The following is a 16,193-nucleotide window of genomic DNA, read 5'->3' as shown; positions in this document are numbered from 1 at the left end:
GTGATCTTAAGTATGTAAAAGAGCTTTGAGATATCTTGGTTTCACATTCTGTAAAATGGAGATAAAAATACATTCCATACATCTTTCAGAAGCACCATGGAGATTAATGAGACAGTGTTAGCAGGCATATTAAAGTCACCCAATTATTTTCATATTCAGATTTCAGATTCATTTCCTAATACCAAAAAAGGATCATGTATTTAAAAAAAAAAAGTGACTATGTAGGATTAAGATTATAGTGAGCTGTAATAGTTATTTCCCCAAAAGAATGAACAGATGACAAGGAGGATTATTAAGCTTCTATATATAAATCTTCTCTTTTACTTTAATTCCACACTTTGACCATACTTTAGAAGACATTTTTTTTTATTACAGTGCCAGGAATTTTGATACATATGCCAAACCGTCTGTTTAATTTAAAAAAACCACTGAAATGGACTAAACCCTTACATCGTCAGTAATCATTAGCTTTATTGAGTAATGAGGGTGATAGATACCCCTAAGCAAGCAGTAAGCTCAGAGACCAGCTCCTGGGTGATTGTCATTATCTCTGGGACAACTCCGTCCCTGCTGGAGGAAACCTGAACCAAAATTCATGGACTAAGGGTGAGAGGGGACGATCCATCATCTCCAGCCCATCCATCATGCTGTTGCCCCACGTTGTGCAGGGAGTTTTCCTGCCATGAATTTCATCAGAGGCTGTATTTCATAAGTGGAGCCTGATGATCAGACTGAAGGGTCACCCTGAAGCCCCATCTGGAGAGTGGGCATCACGTGGCTGCCTGTCTCTCCTAGATAGATGGCTGCCCTTGCAGCCACATGTTTTAGAGATATGGAAAGCAGCTTAGAAAAAGCTGAGGGACCAGCCTGTGGCTGCAGAAGTGGACACAAAACACAGGATTTGTGAGTTGAGGGGGAGAAGAGGGGCTAGAGGTGGGAGAAAAGAGGGATCAGAAAAAGCAGGAAATAAAATATGGAAAAATGAACACAATATAAGTAAGGTGGGAGAAAAGAATAAAGCATAGATGGAAATAAACCAGAAAGAGATTTATCTTTACATTCACTGAGATGATCGGTTTGGGGGCAAATCCTCCACAAAGTTCCTGTGTCAAGTGTACATGCATCTACTTTCCTGGAAACCTTTCATTTTCAAAGTGTTTGTGTGAATCCTCCCCACTCAATCCTCTCAATAAGCTAGGTCAGTATTATCCCTATTTTACATGTGAGTAAAAGGAGGCAGATTATCGTCAAGCTTAAGCTTCAGGGCATTTCACCAGCACAGGCTCTGGGAGGAATCCTGACGGTGTGATTACATTGTCACATATTTCTGTAAACTTACGAGAGAAAGCATGTCTTCAGATTACTGCTGTCTCTTTCCTTTCTGACTTCTCCACCGTGCTTCACCTCGTCTTGGATGACAATGGGCATTTGTGGTAACTGGCTGAGGGAAGTGGAGGTGAGGATGCACTTCGATGGGGCGTGGTGGAATATATTTAGAAGGTTCTAGGTCACTGCCATGAATGGTTAAGCCATTGCTAGTTGTCCCAAGGTTTAGATGTGGTGCTCCTTTCCCTCGATTCAGTCTCTGATCCCGGTGGACAGTAGAGAAGAAAGGAGGCTTGAAATAAAGAAGCTAGTTTGGGAGACACTTTTCCAGTCATCTGATTTGTAAAACTGTAAGAGACCATGGAAAGGCATGGAGGAATTTTAAATGCACCTTGCTAAGTGAAAGAAGCCAATCTGGAAAGGCTACACACAGTGTAATTCCAACTATAAGACATTTTGGAAAAGGCTGAAGTGGAGCAATGAAAAAATCAGTTGCTGCCGGGGTTGGGGAGTGGGGAGATGGAGGAGTTGATTAGTCAGAGAACATAGAGAATTTTTAGGGCAGTGAAGATACTCTGTATGACATTATAATGATGGATATATGTCATTATACATTTGTCCAAACCCATAGAATATACAGCAATAAGAGTGAACTCAAGGTCAACTATGGTCTTTGGGTGATTATGATGTGTTGATGTAGGTTCATTTTGGTAAAGATGTAGCATTCTGGTGAGTGACGTTTGGTAATGGGGCAGGCTGTGCATGTGCGGGGACGTGGAGTATATGGGAATCTCTGTACATTCCTCTCAGTTTTGTTGTAAACCTAAAACTGCTCCAAAAAATGTCTTAAAATTGTAAAATACAAACATCGCAAAAAAAAAAAAAAGTCAAAAGCAGGGAGGATTCAGTTATTTTTGATGTCTAGTCAAAGTAGAGATTTCCTCCTGTCAGAAACATACTTGATCATATAGCACATATAACTATATGCATACCATTTTCTTCTTTTATTAGATGGGAATCCCACAAAATAGAATTTATTATAATTGCTGTGTTTGTAAGGCAAAGCCAATAGCAATACTTACAAACGACAAGTACCACCGAGTGTGAAGCTGGGTTTTTTTTAATGGTTCCCAACTATTGATGATAGAAAAACAAGATTCAATTAATCATGCTAGAAAAAAAATTATTTTTGTCCCCTTAAAAAAGTATTATAAAATTGTCATCATATGAGGACAGCATCAAATAGTATGCAGCCAAAACTGTAGGGGGTAAAGTATGATAGTGCTATGTGAGGCAGCATGAACATATCTTATTTTTCAAGACTTTGTGATAGTTGTGGTATTCGTGAGCATTCAGAATTTTTTTTGTTATTATTTCATTTCTCACTATAAATAAGTACTCACTTTCATGCTTAATTTTGGATTAGTAATTGGATATTTTTCTTAAAGAGGGTCTTTAAATTACATGTAATCTTTAGGTTCCACAGAACCCGGATTTGATCCTGGAGATTAAAGGTCAGATAAATAGCTTTTCTAAGGTCACATGGCAGTTGGCAAAATGGGCCACACAGCACAGCTGAGTTCTCTTCTGCCATCTGTCTAGCACTTTAGTCTTTTGCCAGCTTTAAGAGAAAAGTGAATATTGCTCTGGATATGCATTCCAGAAAACATAAACACATTTAAATTGATGTAATGAAATACATAAACATCAGAAGGATAAGACCCAGAAGGAAATGACTAATAAGTCAGTAATTTTATCAAGTGGTAAATTTAGTTATGAAAAATATTTAAAAGTAAAACAAAAATTAACTGAATTTATTGAGTTTCCCTTTTATATAGTGATGAATGGAGAGTACACATGTATATTCATCAGGCAATAGGAATAACAAACTTGAGTTCAGAAAACCTTGATTAAAGTCCCCTTTCCGGTTCTAAGGAGCCTGGTGATTGTAGCAGGTTTGATTAATTGTTCCTCCCTTTTTCATCCTTTCAGGGCCAGTCCCTCAGTTACAGCCTCCCAGCTGGACTGCATTTAGGTTAGGCGTAGCTGTATAACGAAGTTTTGGCCAATGGGCTGCAAGTAAAAATGATGTGGGTTCTTCCTTATAATGTTTTTAACAAGAAAGAGTGGCCTGCCTGCCCCTTCCTTTTTCCCTCTTTCCCCGAGGCTGGAATGCAGATCAGATATGGCATTAGTGAGCTTCCGGTCACCTGCTAAGGGCAAAACCTAAAGGAGCAACAAAATGGAAGGAGCCTGGGTCCTCAGATAATTTCACACTGTCTTCTAGGCTGTGAAATGAGAGAGAAATAAATCATTAAATGTGTGTTTTTTTTTCAGAAGAGGTAGACAACTCCATGATGATAATCATACTGCAATATGTGTACAAATGTATCAAGTCAATGAGTTGTATATACTACACTTATACAATGTTGAATGTTAATTATATCTCATTTTTCAATGGCTTTTTTGGTACCACTGTATTGTTGAGATCTTCTTGTAAAAATAAGCTTAATCTGTACCATAGTCAACAGAGTGAACGATGGGCAAATTATCACCTCTCAAACCTTCTATTTCCTTGCATGTAAAATAGGGACCATAATGCCAAGCCTGGCTACGCATGCATCTGCTCCAAGTTTTAAACTAAATAATGTAGATCAGAGATGAACACATTGTTTGATAGAAAATATTATTTGTATTTGGATATTACTGCTGAAAAAGGTGAGATGAAGGTTTTTATTTTTTAAATAACCTTTTTATTTTTGGAATAAACCTAGATTAATAGAAAATTAACAAAGTAGGTACAGAATTTCTGTATGCCCTCAGCCAGTTTGCCCTAATATTAACATTTTATATTCCCATGGCACATTTGATAAAACTATAATATCAGCATTGATCTGTTTCTATAAATCCAGACTTTATTTGGATTTCACTAATTTTCCCAGTAATGTCCTTTCTTCTCTTCCAGGACCCTATCTGGGAGGGGTGGAATACAATACAGTCAGAATTCAATTTTTTCTATTCTCCTTTCCTATTGTAAGAGCCTACTTACAGTAGGAGGAATTGGTTGGCATAGTTGAATATGTTATGGTTCTTATGCAGAGCGTTAAGCATGCCTGGGATTGCACAGAAAATCCCTGGCTAAGCTGAGAACGCCCTTGGGTTTGTCACATGCCTGCATGCATAGTTGTGCTCTTCAACTGATACCAAATACAGTTAACTATAACAACTGTGGGAGGGGTTGCATGCTTCCAGAGGATGTAATATACCATGAAGCAAAAAGTATAATTGTGGATGGCAGGTAGCAGTTTCCAAAATGATTCAGAATCACTGATCTGTTCTCTTCTGGATACTCCTCTGTTCAAGCTTCTAACATGTCCACACTTAACATACTTTCTCACCCTCTGTATTTGTGTTGATCACGATTCCCTTGCCTTCTGAAAACACTGTGTTTTTCTTTGGTTATTTCTGGGGGGATAGCTTTCAGATTTCAGTTCTATGAAAGAACTTTAGGTTTAATCCTGAAAAATTTGCTTTTGTAGATGTTGTTCTTTCGAAGCTACTGAACACAACTCACAAATTCCTGTCATCTGTATCTATTCACATTGAGAGGTAAAGTGCATTCACCTCCACTTACAGTGTTCTGTCACTGGAGGTCCTGTATTTTATCCCAGATGAACATAGTGGATTGTGGAGAAACATATAAGAATATCTTGGTATTTTCATTATGACTGTAATTGACTTGCTGTGATATTCCATCTTCCTAATGAATAAAAAATCACTGCTAAAATTTCCTCATTCAGCAGAAATACATGAACAAAGAAAGGAAGTAATTTAATTCTAGCTTATGTTGAACTCTGACTTCCTGGTCACCAGTTTTGGGTGCCAGGCTACTGGGCAGTTTCCGGCAACAGCAAATGATTGCAGTTTTCTCCTTGGAAAAGCCCCTAAATATTTCAAAACAAGTATTTAAGGTCAGACAGAGGTACATTCTCTTGCTTATGATCATGCATTTTATAAACATCCATTATGTGCACTTTCTGTTTTGTAGCTGTCTTGGGGTTCCCTTCTTTCTCTCCCTGATGTCAGAAACTTCCTTATTCTGCTGAGCCAGCTGACCAAATCCTGTGGTCCTCCACCTGCCTGCCACCTCCCCACTCCTCGCCCCGCTGCCAGCACTAACCCATCTTGTCACTCCTTTATTCTCGATGCCTGAGCAGAGTTGAATTTCATAGCTCTGGGAATGTGGACGTACTTGGTATATAGTACAAACTGGAACTCTAAATGTGGGTTCTCTTAGGAATTCATATGGCAGAATCCTTCCAGGAAGGGTTGAATGGCTTTTCCCCTCAGTCTTGGAACCAAATAGTCACATAATAATGTTTGTGTGGAAAGTATACTTAACAATGGACTTGGTGGGGGGGGTGATGATTTGGGAAAAGTTGGAAATGCCTGGGTTTCCAGCACTATTCATATTCACTTGGTAACAAAATGAATTGTGGTTTTAGGGTGTGTTTCACTTTTGGAACAATCAAAATAGACTGTTATTGTAGGCATAGTATAGCATTCAAATCAGAAGTGAATGACAAGGCTCAGTTGACTGGCCTCTGAGAGTGGCCTTCATCCTATATTTACAAAGTGTTCCAGAATTTCAGCCAAGGAAAAGTCTGAAAAATGTGAAATCAAAATGACTGGGAATAATTTTGAGGTTGACATTTCTTTTTCATCCCTAAAATTTAATGTATATTTAGAAAGCAAATTTAGAAGCATATGGTGTTTTATTAGGTTACTTATGTTTTTAACAATTACTCCTAAAGGAAACGCCGTCTAGTGAGCCTTAAACACTGTGCTGTTTGAGAATTTAATGAGAAATAAATGAGTGAGAAGGAAAAGAAGTGCTTGTATTGGCTACACTGAATGTACAGGTGATTAGAAAGGTCCTGTGGCTGTAGGAATGAGGATGGATTTCGTTAATTAAAATGAAACTCAGAGTGGAAATCATATGGGAAATAAATCTTTAGGAAAACAGAGAGCCGCTTCATAGGCAAAAATTAAGTGATTAAGTGGCCCCAAATGATCTATCCCATAATGATATAATCACATGGATATTTTATTTGATGAAAGAAAAATAGATAATCTGGGGACTAAAAACAGGGAAACAGAGTGGGGCAAAAAGCTAGACATAAGAAGGACTTTTGTTCTGTAGCCAAAATCTTCCTACTGATGCTTTACTGTTTTCAGTGGATGATGGGGATTAAGTTTTCTCTAAAGATGAGGTCTCTAGTGCACGAGTTACTTCTCTTCTACTATTCACTTCTACACTCTAAATTTCTCACCTTTCTGAGAGAAGCTTTACAGAACGATACTTTCAAAAGTATCAGGGGAATTATAAGTAACAAGAAGATGGGGGACAAACTGAAAAGAACCAGGAAAAACTACAAGCTTGAGGAGCTGAGAGTGCAGAAAAGAAATGGTATCTCAGTGCAGGAGCTTCTGTTCATGGGGGAGAGAGGGGAAAAGGGCACTCTGCTTGCAGAAAAGGAAAGCAGAGTCAAAATGTTGCACCAAACCAGAGAGAAGGCAGCGTTCAGAGACCAGGAAACTAGGTCGCTGAACCTCGGGTTTAATGTCCAAAGATTCAGGTCCGTGTAAAGAGACTCACAAAGAGAAAAATCAGGAGTATTAACCACAATTCCAGGCCAACAGAAGACTGTTGAAATCATTAAGCACACAAAAAGCACACAATGTGCCAGGAACTCTGCTGGGTGCGCAGAGCAGAAGGCATGGTCAGAGATGTGAGCCAGGGTTTGAGGGTGTCCAGGGGCTGCAGCAGCGTGAGGATCGAAGGGTGAAATGTGGGTAGGCAAGAGCTGGTCAAGGCTTGAATGGGTTCCTAATACTCACAACAAAAGAAATGAGTCAAAAATATTGAATAAAAATCTTTAAGGCAGGTAAAAATAGATTTATCCAACAATGTTTCAGAGAAGTATCCCTGATGAATGAGGGAATGAGAGACAGGAAACTGAACGAATGGGGTTGGCAGTATCCAAGTGAGCCCGGTACCTCTTTGAGGTCTTGTCTTAGTCACCTCTGGCTCTTTAGGACCTAGAGCTTGAAACTGAGCTTTGGCTCAGTAAAGTGTTGGCTATTCTTTGTAGGAGCCTTTAAAAAAATCTTCCTTAGTGACCTTGGGGGAGCAGAAACAGATCGGAATAAATCAGAACAGGTTCTAGCTACCCTGGCGTTGAAAAGTATCAAAGTGACAGTTGAGGTGCTGAATTCAGCCTACAGGCTTGTGTTTTTTCCTTTGTCTTCATCAGCTCAGATTTTTAAATATCATTTAATTTGGATTCCCCTAGGTAAGAGATGTACCCTTCAGTTTGCTGTGGTCACAAGCATTCCTTGCTATAGGACATAATTGTTTTAGCTGCTTCATACCTGAAGGCATTTGAGTTTTGAGCCTTTCATACTGCCAGGGAAACAAAGAACCACAGCCAGCTGAGTGAGTGATGTGAGTGAGCTGATATTAAAAAAAAATGTCGTAAGTTCACATGGAGTATTTTCAAATGTACATCACTGCCTCAAAACTAGGGGCAGACAGGTACATCCTCTTATTTGTTTAATTAATGTCTCCAGTACCCATCTGCCCTTGAATAAGAGGTCTAGAACCTGCTTCTTAAGAACTCAGTTGTTTAAGGATCCCAGCCAGGTTGGTCATACTTGCAAATGCCAGAATTCCAAACACCATCAGAAACTGATGACGCAGTTGGTTGACAAAGGTCTCTTGGTGCTTGCTCACAGGCTTGAACCCTTGTTTGCCAAACAGCTGTTGAGGCCAGATCATCAGCTGCACCCAGTGCTCAAATCAGCGCTTCCCCCGCCTCCAACGAATACGTCCAGTTGGCCAGTTCCTTCGCAAACCCCAGGTCCTCAGTCAGACTGATCCTCCTCTCCAGGTTACTGTCTCCAGGCTACTCCGGTTGACCTGGAGTCTTCCTAACTTCTCTCCCTGCAGGCTCTGGATTCTTTATGTAAAAAGACTATTTCTTTCCAAATGACAGCTTTGCTACAGGCTGTTCCTTGAACAGTAAAACCTTGCTTGAAAGACAAAAGGTTCTTTTTCACCCTGCTTATTCCCTTCACCCACCCCAGGGCCTGTCCCCCCTTAAGTTATTTCCTTAACTAAGGAAGACTACTCAAAAGCTTCCTAAAACATAGAAGATCTGCTTCTGCGTGACTTTCTCTAATTTACTTTTAAACCACATCAGATGTACTGTTTGCTCCCTGCACAGGCTTCCAACTGCAATCACATTTTTCACATGAAGTTTGCGTTGACTTAAAAAACAAAAACTCAGGTATAAAAAAATTTTGCTTAGAAAGATGATCAGATCTAATAATCCAGGCAAATTCTGTAAAACAGTTACCTAAATTATAAATTACATGAGTGAGGCTGTGGAAACTCAGTCCTTGGAAGGTTCTCTTTGACCAAATGTAATAATTAGGTCAATTGCCAGAACTTTGTAGATGCTGAGCTGCTTTCCAACAGGATCTCATTTATGCTCCCTCTAATTTTATATATAATTTTAAAACCTAAAGAAGTTACCCTGGGAAGACTTTAAATAGAAGTGGCCAAATAGTGTACAATTCAAAAAAATATGTATATAAAACAAAAAAAAGTCAGTTCCAACAATTTGATTCCATCTGATTAAACTGAGAAAGTAACTTATCACATTTGGTAAAAGGGCAGCCTTTTTACTAAATTATAAATATGTTAACTGAATAGAAGTATCATCTAAATCATATGCCTGTTCCCTTCTTTGATACATGCAAATCTGAACTTCCCAGATAAACATTCAATAAAAAGGTTTTAGACCTAAGATCTTGTACTACTGGCCATTTATATAATTAAGTATAGAAATGTTTTAGAAAAATATAGGAATTTATGATTTTTAATTGACTTTATTTCAGCTTTGACTCAAAACAGATTTAATTATGGCCTAATTTACAAATTCTTAATAGAGATTCTTTCAAAAAAATTTAAAATTGTTACTTAAAATAGTAATAAACCTGCTTGGTTAAAAATATCTATAAAAATCTGCACTGAGCAGTCTCCTTCCCACCCCATCCTTACTTGCCCCAGCTGGCACCCTCTTTCCAGTAAGGTAACCACATTTATTTAATTAATCCTGAAATTTTTGTCATGTTTTTGTGAGGAGAGGAGGAGGAAAATGAGAATGGGAAAAGAGAAATGGAATTTAACTTTATTAATATATAAATAAATACAAATGTTATTTTTCTGCTCTTCTTATATAAATGGCAGGTAGCATACTATACAAATTTTTCTACCTCTTTTTGTATTAACATATTTTGTAAATAATTATATAAAAGTACGTAAATAACTTCCCCATTCTTTTTTTTGTAACTGCATAATATTTTATTGGATTGTTCCCAATAAAGTGCTTCAGTGAGAAACTGTGTACATAAACATTTTACATATGTGCGAGAATAAAACGTTAGAATTGGAGTTGCTAATTCCAAGAATATATTAAGAATTTGTTATTCTTGTAGATGTTGTCCAATTATATTCCATTAGGGCTTGAGACAAGTTATAGCCCTACCAGCAATTTATGAGAGTGCCGATTTTTTTGCATTTTAATCAACTCAGTGTGTTATGAAACTTTTGTCTTTTTATCCATCTAACAGGTGAAAATGACAGGTTGTTCTGATCTGTATTCCTTACGTTACAAGGGAGCTTATGCATCTTTTCCAGATATTTTAGGCCCAGTTATTTTTTTCTTTTTGGTGAATTATCTATTCATATCCTTTATCCATTTTTATTTATTTATTTTTTCTTATCTGTTGAAACACACTTTATATTTTAGGGATGTTAGGTTTTTGTCTACAGTAAGTTTCAGATGTGTTTCCCAATTTGTCATTGTCTTTTCATTTTGCTTATAGGCTTTTTGCTTTTGATTCTTTGGTTTGTTTTGTTTTGTTACACATAAGCTTTGACTGTGTGATTGAATTTATCAGTCTTCTTTTAAGACTTCTGGTTAGTGGAATCACAGTCAGAAAGATCTTTCCTTGTCTTCTTCTATTGCATTTATGGCTTTCTTTCTTTTTTGAGTTTTCGATTAAGAATTTTTTTCTGGGTACATTGTAAGATTGAATTCTATTTTAATTTTTTCCCCAGATGGCTACCCAGTTGTCCCATCAGCATAAATTAAATAGCTTGTCTTTTTCCTATTGATCTGAATTGTCATCCTTAATCCTCTTATGTATTTTGGTCTATTTTTAGACATTCTATCCTGTGACTTGGTCTATTTATTCATGAGCCAGACAGCACTGCTATAACTGTTAAGACCTTATATTTCAACAAGGATCATTCTCCTGTATTGCTCTTCACTGATACAGTTTTCCTGGCTGTTTTTTGCCTATTTACTTTTAAAAAATAAGCTACAGTGTTATCTTGTCTAGTTTAAAAAAGTCATTATTTTTTGTATTAAAAGAATTAAAAATATATGAGTAATTGACATTTATACCATGTCGAGTTTTTTCTCATACTAAAACAGAGCATGCCTTTCCTTTTCCTTTTGATCAATTTTTCTTTTGTGTTCATCAGTGGGTTTTTAAATCTTTAGTTTTTGTTCATTTCTTATTAAGATAATTCCTAGGTATTCTGTAATTTTTGTTGCTGTTATAAATGGGACCACCCCTTAAAGGCTGTTGACACATGCAAGAACAAATATAAATTGAAAGTAAGAGGCTTAATTCTCTCTGTTGAAAATAAGGGAAGAGATTTCCCTTCTCCATCCTTTTTGTTAGAGCTTTTACTTTAATTAATTAATTAATTGTAGTATAGTCAGTTTACAATGTTATATCAATTTCTGATGTACAGCATAATGTTTCAGTCATATGTATACATACATATATTCATTTCATCTTCTTTCTCATTACAGATTACTACAAGATGTTGAATATAGTTCCCTGTGCTATACAGAAGAAACTTGTTTATCTATTTTATATATAGTAGTTAGTATCTGCAAATCTCGAACTCCCAATTTATCCCTTTCTAACCCTTTCCCCCACCAACCATAATGGAGTATTTGCTTTAGAAACTTGTAATTGGAAGTACTTTCTCTTCTTTTTGGGGTGTATATAAATTCTGTCATAGACTAGATAGGCCTTTGTCAGCTTTTTGACCCAGGAATGCATTTCTTAAGAACTTGGGAAACAACTCCTTTCTATGTAAACATCCAAGGAAGACAGTGCCCCATTCCCAGGTTTCAGCAGGAGGATAGGAGCCTAACTTCAGCTGACCTGGTTCCAAGTTGTAAAACTACGTTCTGACACAAAGATATGAGAAGTTTGTTTTCCCTTTGCATAAAACCAAGTAACTGACACAAATGGGCTCCTCAATTGCCAGGTAAATGTAGGGGGAACTATGTGAAACAAAATGGTGTCTTCTAACCTAAGGACTTTGGTTTATCTTGAGAACATGTATGTAATGGGTTTTATCTGCTTGGCTATGTGGGTGAAGGGTGGGATGTCTCTCCATTTTTTTTTTTTTTTTTGCTATCTCTTTTCAATTGTCTGTGATGGGCATTGCATTCTGATTTAATGTTTATTCAACAAAGAAAGTGTTTTCTTTCTTGCTACATTTGTGGAGAGGATTTCTGGATCAGGAGAAGATTTCGTTTTTAATTATGTTTCCCCAGCACTCAGTGGGAGTTGTGCCCTCTTTCCTCCCCTTTCTTTGTTTTTGAGTATGTTGGCAGAAGCTGCAGCTGCCATCTTGGACCATGCAGGTGACCTTGCAAATGGAAACCGTCCTAGGGTGGCCAAGGGTAAGTGAGGAAAAAGATAGCAGGAATCCTGGTCCCTGATGACTACTGAACCAAATTGCTTATCTTTAGATTTCTTTTATATAAAGAAAAATTAAATTCTCTTATATCAGCCACTGTTATTTTGGTTTTTCTGTTAAACAAGGCTGAAACTATTCTAACTGATACACTGCCAAGAGGAATATCTTCAGATAAAATATAGCCAAATCAGCTTTCTTATTTAAGCATCCTCTAACATTTAACTGGCTTTGTGCTGACATGCATGTAAGTCAACTGACTTAGTTTCCGAGACATACATTTTATAACCAGTTTATTTTTGATCTTTTACCATGAAGACATTAACTCAAATTTAAATGTTCTCTGGGTGCATTTCTGGCTTTAAAAAATGACTAGGATGAACTTTTGGTAAATACATGTCTTTATCTTTTCCAGGCAAAAATATTCAACTTTTCAATTTTTTGTCAAATTTTGAGCATCAGTCCTCCATTCATGAATATGTTGGAATGGGCCCAAAGTGTTCTTAAGGGAAATCTTGACCCTCTCATCAGCTCAGTTCTATGCAGAGTAGTTAGATCTTCTACCTCCACGTGGTTTGGAAACACTCGTCAGCCTATGTTAAAAGATGTTAATTCAGTGCTAGCATTGCTGATGATTAAAACCCATCATTCTCTCCTAACAGCAGTACCTGAGAATGTCTCCAGGCACTTGTCAGGAAGTATAACATTAAATTCACAGCCACTCAGTACGAAGCAAAAGCCCACTGAGAAGAGTGATATTTGTGGAAGACAGCTTGAAAGATACGCAGCTCTTCCTTTCCTCAGATGATCTGAAATCCATACTTAACTTAGATGGTGGCAGGGCTGCTTATCTAGATTTCATTGCTTCAGTCCCCTGGACAATGGCTTTTACTCAGTTATGTTTTGTGATTATGACTGCTGCCTACATTTGATGATACTACAAGTAACAGCAGGGTGAACTTAACTACTGTAAGGCTATTGTGGGTCAGTTAGTCATTACTTGGCATGGTGTTATCTTTATGAGGTCTCGTGCAATGACTTTCTCTGGTTTCATTACCAAACTTGTGTGTCTGTTGAGTGAGTGATGGATTAATTTTTATTGAGCAATTTGTTTATTTTTATGGACTTTGCATTTTTGTGTGGCATATACTTTGCTGAGTTCAATGACATCTTTTTCTGAAACAAGGGACATTGAAATAGATACTTGGCTTAATGTAGCTTCCCCTTCTATACTTCACATATTGTCCTCCTGATTGCTATTCCAGTGCCTTTTTCCTCCCTGAGTTACCTTTTGGCCTTGTCTCTTTGGGATAAAGGCAAAGAAGGAAACTTGGTCCATCCTGTTTTTCTTAGCAGGACAAATATATTTAATTTATTTTTTAGAGTGAAGTTTCATTGAGCCTCTGGAAAAAGAGCGTCAAAACTGACTCTTTAAATGTCTTTTAAAATGATTAAGAGAAATTTGAATTATTTTTTTCAGGCTAATAATTTATGTATTTTTAAAGCTGTTTAGAATTCTTACTTTACTTCACTTATTTTTTTTTTAAATTGATAATGCGTCAACACAGCTCTAAAATCAAAAGAAACAAAAGGATATGCAATGAAAAGTCTCTTTCATCCCATGTGCTCGAGTTTCTTTCCTTGTAAGTTGCCAGTGTTGTTTCTTTTGTACCCATATTTTTTGTATAAATAAAATACGTAAATTAAGAAAAAACTATGGTAATATGCTGATCACACTGTGTAACCTTTCCCATTTGTCAAAACCAGTATGTATTAGAGCTTTCTCCATATCAGTACATAAAGCGTTTCCCCATTCTTTGCTCTGGTTGGTAAGTATTCTATGGCTATACTTTAATTTCTAATCCTTTTAAAAAATGTTAATACAAACAATATTTTATTGGATGACCTTGTGTAGAGCTAATTTGCCTATTTGAGGATATCTGTAACGTGAAGTCCTAGAAGTATAACTTCTGGCTTGCATTTTACATGTAATTTAAGTTTTGATGGGCATTGCCAATGTGCTGTTCATAGAAGTAGTACTAATTTACATTCCCCAGCTATTTTAATATTGCTTCTTAAAACGAGCCCTCAGAGCATCAAATTACTTTATCTCATTTGAGTGCTGTTCAGAATTAACCATAAATAGTCTTTGCCCACAAGAACTCACACGCAAGAGATAATTTTTTTTTCCCCAAGGGTGTACGTATTTTGTAATTGACTATTTGGCTTTTTGAAATTTATTTGCCCACATTTCTTTGTCCAGACTTAGAAAAGTCTGGAAGAGTGAGTGTAATGAAACAGGCAGCAGCAGCTAGAAAGGTAGTTAACAAATGACAGTCCTCCCTTGCCTCAGGTCCCATCATGTTGTCACAGATGTCTCTTGCTCCCGGACGTAAAGAGGCCCACGGCTACTGCTGATTAGTCCATCCGTAGATCACACAGGAGATGGGAGTGGGGACAATGAGCTGGAAGCCTGGTGTCTAAAAGTGGAAGCTTAAACATAGCCTTGCCCAGAAGAACCTTCCAAACTACAAATTATTCCTGACTTAAAAAAAAATTAAAGTCCCCAGGCTTCCTGAAGGATTCTGATGTGAAAGGGGGGGGGGGGGAGGGATAAATTGGGAGTCTGGGGTTTGCAGATACTAACTACTATATATAAAATAGATAAAACAACAAGGTCCTCCTCTATAGCACAGGGAACTATATTCAATACTTTGTAATAGCCTATAATGAAAAAGAATATGAAAATGAATATATGTGTATGTATAAATGAATCACTGTGTTGTATACCAGAAGTTAACACAACACTATAAATCTATTATACTTCAATTAAAAAAAGAAACAATGAATCAAAACAAAACAAAGAGCATCCTCTACATTGGCTGGCAAGAGCCACGGAGAAGCATCTAGTCTCAGCAGGGGTGGACCCAGCCATGTAGCTCTATCTCCAAATGGCTCTAGACTCCTCATTTTACCTGTCAAGTAGAAGGACAAATACATTCTTCTCTTTGTCAAAACAGTGTCTCAGAGAGCTTAAGTGCTTTGCCTGGCATTGCACAGTGGAGATGGGGCTGAGATGGAGAAGGTGGTTCTACCCACCTCTGTTAACAGACCTCAGGGCACCGCTCTCGCTCTCATCAGAAGCCAGAGCTCTGCCTTGCTCTCAGGGCCCTCTCTCCACAAGTTGTTCCCACACTATTATTCTGGTTTATTCTCAGATTAATCTTTTTCATAGAATCTCTGCTCTAACAGAGTGAATTCGATGCTTATCTGGAAACACACTCTATTCTTCTCCACCTCATGTCTTGATGCCCTTTGTGTGCCTGGAAGGTTCTCTTCCCCACTTACTACAGGTCAAAATTCTAGCTGCATTATGTGTTCATTAAACGTTCCCTAATCCTGCCCCAACAAACTGCATAATCTCTCCCTTGGCCAAATGCATGCTGCACTTTCTCAAGTTTCTCATCCAGCATTCTGAGCAGAGCTACTCATGTTTATGAATTTGCCTCTCGTCTTCCTGTGTTGGATGATAAGCCCTTTTATGACACAAACCATTATCCTTATATCCATTATATCTATTTTAGTGCCTGACTCATCTGAGGGGCTTAAACACACACACACACACACAAATGTATTTAGCATAAACATAAAGCAATTCTGATTGAAGTAGATGAATGAATGAAAAAGTGTAACTTTTCTCCTATAAACTGAATGGTGGAGGATATTTTTCATAGTTGATGCTGTATATTTGCAACCAGAAGATACTGTTTCCCCCATTTCTAGTGAGCCAGTCGTTCTCAATGCTTTCAGGATCACCTGGATAGATTTCTTAAACTCAGGTTGCTGCTCCCCTCTCCCGAATTTGATTCAGTAGATCTGAGAGTGTATATTTCTGACAAATTCCCAGGTAATACTGACACTGCAGGTTCAGATCCATCGTAATAAGCTATAGTAATTGTGTGAGTGAAGCAACAGTGTAGTAATGCAATCGTACCTCTGTTACTTTTGT

This window comes from Camelus bactrianus, chromosome 1 (assembly GCF_048773025.1).
Source record: "Camelus bactrianus isolate YW-2024 breed Bactrian camel chromosome 1, ASM4877302v1, whole genome shotgun sequence".
Lineage (NCBI taxonomy): Eukaryota > Metazoa > Chordata > Mammalia > Artiodactyla > Camelidae > Camelus > Camelus bactrianus.
The sequence above is the reverse complement of the archived record's forward strand: the minus strand, read 5'-3'. Positions refer to the sequence as shown.